This window comes from Nicotiana tomentosiformis, chromosome 6, assembly GCF_000390325.3.
Source record: "Nicotiana tomentosiformis chromosome 6, ASM39032v3, whole genome shotgun sequence".
NCBI lineage: Eukaryota > Viridiplantae > Streptophyta > Magnoliopsida > Solanales > Solanaceae > Nicotiana > Nicotiana tomentosiformis.
In genome coordinates this window covers 40,079,557-40,085,655 of record NC_090817.1, presented here as the reverse complement: position 1 = coordinate 40,085,655, position 6,099 = coordinate 40,079,557, and the positions used below count along the sequence as shown (strand labels likewise).

Sequence of the window (6,099 nt, the reverse complement as noted above, 5' to 3'; positions counted from 1 at the left end):
CGACTTAAAAAATATCGCCCCTATAGGTCTTTTGGAGAGACTAGGTCGCTACTATAATTTTAAAAAACAATCACTTAAAATTACATAAATAAAAAGAATCAAGAAAGTAAATAAAAGACTAGTTTACAGAGAAGAAGCATGCGTACTTCTGCAACTTCATCCTCTCACTCTCTCTCAACAAAAGGGGTTTTCTCCCACACTTATTATCCATCCAATTCCCTAAAATCTCTTTAATCTATCCTTAAATTGCAAATGTAAATCGATACCCAAAGCCCTAATAAGAAATTATATTTTCAAATTAGGTATGTGTTTGAATCCTAAATTCTTTTGGGTGGTACATGAAGCTAGCGAGAATGATTATTTCTACAATTTTACCTTTAATTTCTCTGGCCCATTTAAAAATATACAGGAATTAGAAGTAATTGTTCTTGAATAGCCATTGCCTAAAGCCCTTTCTGAGTATCAACTGCTCTTTCACTGGGTAAGTTGAAAACCTCTTTCTAAACTTTTAGACCTTTTGATGATTGCATTTTTGGTATTCCACTCAAAATCGTGAAATGTGATGTTAGGTGTTATTGGTCTTCATGTTTCTTGATATTTTTCTATGGAACCCGGATTTTTCGTAAATATTTGCCTAATAATATTTTGTGTAGTGCGAGTGAAGGTTATTTGAGCTTGTGTTGATATATTAATCGACAAGAGTCTTCATTGCGTTTATTGCAATTGAACTTATTTTTCATTTTTTTTTTGGGTTTTGTACTATCATATTAAATTGTTTACTTCTAGAACGGTACAGTGAAGTTGCAGCTAAAATTGACAAAACTGAAGGATAGAACATTGGTAGTCTTTGGACTTATTCTTTTTTCCTTTGGTTGTTGTTTTGAGGAAAACTCATATGATGAAAGCATGAACTATATCAAGTTTCGCAGTGGTGCCAACTCGATATTTATGATCTTGAAGCTCTAAGTTACAAAAGTCAGGTAGTAAGATACTTTTCCTAAACATATTTTCATGGTCCATACTTTCAGGTAATTTTAAATTTCTGCTCACATTAAACTTTAACGTCTCCTCCCATTTTTTTTTTATTTAAGTTTAGAGATCATAGGGAATTATTCTTTTAGATGTGGTTGACTCTCTCTTAGTCGTGTGATATTTGGGGAATTTATTAGTGCTTGTAAGTTATAAGGTTTTGCTCACTGATTGTTATAAAGATAAATAACATAAAAAGGTATAGAAATTACATAACAAGTCTGCTGCATTATTTGAATGGATGAGAATTTTTATTAACATCTGGGGGAATATCCTTTATGTACTGAGCACTTTCTTAGTGCTTGGTATTTTGTAATTTATAAAACTTTAGTTTCTCATTTTAAAAGTATGTGGTACAGAAATGGCCTAATTTCATTAATAGGTGTCTACATTGATTTGATTCTATGGAATTGGGATATTTTATGGAAATGTGACCATGTTGGACAGTAAATATTTTCCTCTTTTACTAGTATAGTATTACTGTATTTTTCCTATTCTTAATAGGAAAAATTTGTTGCTGCAATGCTAATTTTTTATGGGTGATTTGATTTGTTCATTTTTTCAAGTTATGTTCTTGTTGATATGTTGGTTGTTGTTGCACTTTACTTTTAGTTAATTAATTGATTTCTTTTTATCCTAAAAATAAGAATGGATAAAAGTTGGTTGAATCTTAGGAATATAGGAGACCAAAGATACAAAGACGGAGTAGACGGCTTTCTTAGTTGGGTATTCAACCAACCAAGGGTGAGCACTATTATTCGATGTCCTTATAAAGGATGTATGAACACTGTGTTCGAGTTAAGGACCGATGTAAGAGGAGACTTGTTGAGAAAGGGTTTCTGAGATTCTTATAAAGTGTGGGACTTGCATGGAGAAGTGTTAGTTAGAGTTGGAAATTCTAATGTAGCACGCAATGATGAAGTAGGAGATGATAGCATTGAAGAGGATAATATTACGGAAATAATTCACGATGCTTTTGGATACATTAATGTGGCGGATATTAATAATTTTTCAGAGGACAATGAAGAGCCAAATATACATGCAACAAAGTTCTATAAATTATTAGAAGATACTCGGATAGAACTTTATCTTGGTTGTAGTAAAGTCTCAAAGTTGTCTTTTGTTGTTAAACAACTTGACTTGAAGTGCATTGACCATTGGAGCAACAAATCGATGGTTGAATTGTTGAGATTTCTTAAATAAGTTCTTCCGGAGGGGTCATTTGTACCAAATTCTTTCTTTGAAGTGAAGAAAGTTTTTTGTGACCTAGGCTCGGGGTACAATAAAATAGATGCATGTCGGAATGATTATATTTTATATTGGCGCGATTATGCCAATGCTCAATCATGTCCTAAGTGTGGTAAGTCTAGATGGAAGTCAGACAAACAAAAAGGGAAGAAAGTAGCTTGTAAAGTATTGCGATATTTTCCATTCAAACCAAGGCTTAAGAGATTGTACATGGCAAAAGAGACAGCAAAAAATATGAGGTGGCACAAGGAGGAAAATATTGATGATGGCATCTTGCGACATCTGTCTGACTCCATTGCCTGGAAATTCTTTGATGAGTGACATCACACCTTTTCAGCTGAATTAAGAAATGTTCGATTAGGTTTAGCAAGTGACGGGTTCAAACCTTTTGATAACATGAGTGTCAATCATAGTATTTGGCTAGTCGTAGTAACTACATATAATTTGCTACTATGGCATTGCATGAAGGATTCGTATTTTATGATGACACTTCTTATTCTAGGACCCAAGTGTCCAGGTATTGATGTAGATGTGTACTTACAACCAATGATTGAAGAGTCAAAATAATTATGGGATGGAGTGAAAACTTATGATACATACTCAAAATCTAATTTTAAGATGTGTGCAGCTATCATGTGGACGATTAATGACTTTTCTAAGTACGGAAACCTTTCAGGATGGTCAACAAAAGGCAAGCTTGCATTCCCTTGTTGCCACAAAGACACAAAATCAGTTTCATTACGTAATAAGTTGTGTTATATGAGCCATCGTTGCTTTCTCCCAATAGATCATTCATGGCGCCGAAATAGGAGGAAATTTGATGGGAAGGTAGAAAATAGGGTTGCACCTAATCCTTTAACAGGCGATGAAGAACTTATACAATTACAATGCTTGGCAAATATTAGTTATGGGAAGGGAAAAAAGGAAAACATGATTACAATTGGAGGAAGAAAGGTATTTTTTTTAATTGCCTTATTGGAGTACTCTTTTATTACGGTATAATCTTGATCTAATGCACATAGAGAGAAATGTGTCTGATAATATTATATTAACCGTGATGAATATGGTTTGAAAGATAAAGGACACACTAAAAAGTAGACTTTGGTATTAGGCAAGAGTTGCATATGATTCAGGATGGGGATAATGTATTATTACCCGCAACATGTTATGCATTGTCCTCAGAAGAGAAGTTGAAGTTATGCAATTTCTTGGCTAATTTTAAGGTTCGTGATGCCTTTACATTAAATATTTCAAGGTGTGTCAACGTACTTGAAAAAAGATTTATGGATTGAAAAGTCATGATCACCATGTATTATTGCAAGACATTCTCCTAGTTGCAATACGTGGTTTGTTGCCTAATGCAGTATGTCAACCAATTATAGATCTAGGCAAATTTTTCAAAAAATGTATGCTCTAAGTCCTTAACAATTGAAGGTCTTGATATCTTGGAGGCTGAATGTGCATGCACATTATGCAAACTTGAAATTGATTTTCCTCCGTCGTTTTTTGATGTCATGGTTCATTTGCCAAGTCACTTGGCAAGTGAGGCAAATCTTGGTGGACCAGCTCAATTTCAATGGATGTATCCTTTTGAGAGGTAATGTGTTCTATAATAAAAATGTAATATTTTTTAACGACACATTATATTAATGAGTCATTTGCATATAGGTATTTGCAAACATAAAAGTCATATGTCCGCAACAATGCTCGTCCTGAAGGTTCGATTGCAGACGGTTATTTGGCAACAGAAAGTCTCATATTTTGCTCACGATACTTAAAGAATATCTCAACCAAGTTCAATAAACCAGCTAGAAATGATGATGGTTCCGTGTCAAATGGTGAGATGTCTGTCTTTAAGAAAAGTGGACAAAATAAAATGTGGTTCAGAAGGTAACTTAATAATAGTGTTTGGTTCACTACTCTTTGAATAATGGTTTCATAATCTGTTGACTTAGTGCAGGTTGATAAAATACCTTCTTTTATGAGGCACGTAATGTGTTTGATAAAATACCTGGGAGAATCTTGGTTTATATTCTAATACAACTATAAAAATGCTAGCCTATTTTACGATATTAATGGGCAGAAGTATCTATTTTATGAGAAATTTTGGTTTGTTTCTGCTATTATTCTGCAAAAGTGTATATTCTGGTACAACTATAAGAATGCTAGCCTATATTATGGGTTTGTTTCGAATATTTTTATGAGAAATTTGGGTTTGTTTCGAATGATAGCCTATTTTATGATATTACTGTCAAGCCTTCTGAATTTCATAAGTTTGGGTGCCGACAATAAAAAGGAAAAATGCCATAAACTACTTTTTATAGCTTCTCATGTTCTTGCCATGATTAGTCTCTGGAGGTATCTTTTTTTTTTTTTTTGGATTAAATGGACGATCTGAAGTTCATATTTTAGCTAAGTTTTGTAGCTGAAATTTTTTTAATTTTAGATATTTATTGTCATTGTTAGTTGGAGATTTTGATCAGGGAATCAAAATTTGCAAAGCTGGTTATGGTTTTTTTTTTTTTTGTGGGGAGGAAGTGTGGATGTGTATGCGAGTAATCGTTCTTGTTGTTTCTGAAAATGGGATTACAAGGAGCATTATCTTGGAAGACATATATAGCAAAGTCCAATTTTGATTCTAGACTTTTAAGAGAGGAGCTGAGCTGGGTAATAAAAATTGGAGATCTGGATAATATATTTATTTTATAAGCCCTTTTGTATCTGAACATAGTGACTTTTTTTGGATAAGTAAAAGATAAATTAACTTTTTTTATATAGTAAGAGGTATTTATTTAAGTACTTATTAGTTTTTAATCATACTAAGAATTGTTATATTGGCAGAAAGATGATCTTTGTAATCTTTATGTAGTACTCTCTTGCAAATGTTTAGTTATTGTTGGTATTACTTTCTACACCAAAGTTGTTGCATATAGCTTTTGCAGTTCGATGTAGTACCCTTGTGTAAATGTTTAGTTATTGGATTGGTGGTATTTCTGTGGATTAATCTCTCAGTCTTGGTGTCATACTGCTGTAAATCTGGTTTATGGTGAATTAAAATGAAGCTTGGTTGTTGTCTTAGAAATAAATTATCAATGCTTTGCGCAAGGATTTTTAGTTTATTATGAGACTCTCGAACTTAAGTCGCTTCTTCGGCCTAATCTTCTTATCCGTATCTTTTTTCACCTTGATATTATCTTCAAGCTCTAACAATGTGATCTTGTATTTTTTCTTAAATAATAGAGACAAGGTTCTTAAAAAGTGGTGACAATAAAGGAGGAGCTTGAAGCTAAGGCACTCAATGTTTTGCTTTTTGGTTATATATAAATGAGTGTAGTGACAATGAAGAACTATGTAGTATATATGCGGAGGAGCTTGAAGATAAGGCACTCAATATTTTACGTTTTTGTTATATGTATATGCGTATAATGACAATGAAGTATTACTGTTACACACCATATTTTCGTACGTGAAAGTACGCCATAAGTAAATTGATATAAGCTCGGAAATGAGATGTTACATCCGTACGTTAAAATTTTGTCATAAGTTAAGCGACAGAAGTTCGGGAATGAGATTATTTTGGGATTATAAGTATTACGTTGTTTCAAACAAGTGATAAGTAAATTTGTGAAGGTGAGAGGGTAAGCAAATCGAAGAAGATGAGTTTCGTCGAAGTTTGGCAATTTGAGATAAAATACGGTCCAAGCTATAATACCCTGCATTTATGGACAAGTGCCATCCAAGGTACCACATGACCGTGATTATAAGGTGTATAAAGTGTGTTAAAAGTATGTGATATTTTAAGTAATTTAAGATAATTCTTAA

The 6,099-nt window shown here is 33.0% G+C and overlaps 1 long non-coding RNA gene across 1 annotated transcript; it reads left to right on the top strand.

The window, feature by feature from the left end:
• Positions 1-144: 144 nt before the first annotated feature.
• LOC104111422 (uncharacterized) lies at positions 145-5,732 on the top strand. Its single transcript, XR_011408489.1, has 2 exons — positions 145-3,874; positions 3,946-5,732. It is a non-coding gene; the product is annotated as an uncharacterized lncRNA (long non-coding RNA).
• The last annotated feature ends 367 nt before the right edge of the window (positions 5,733-6,099 follow it).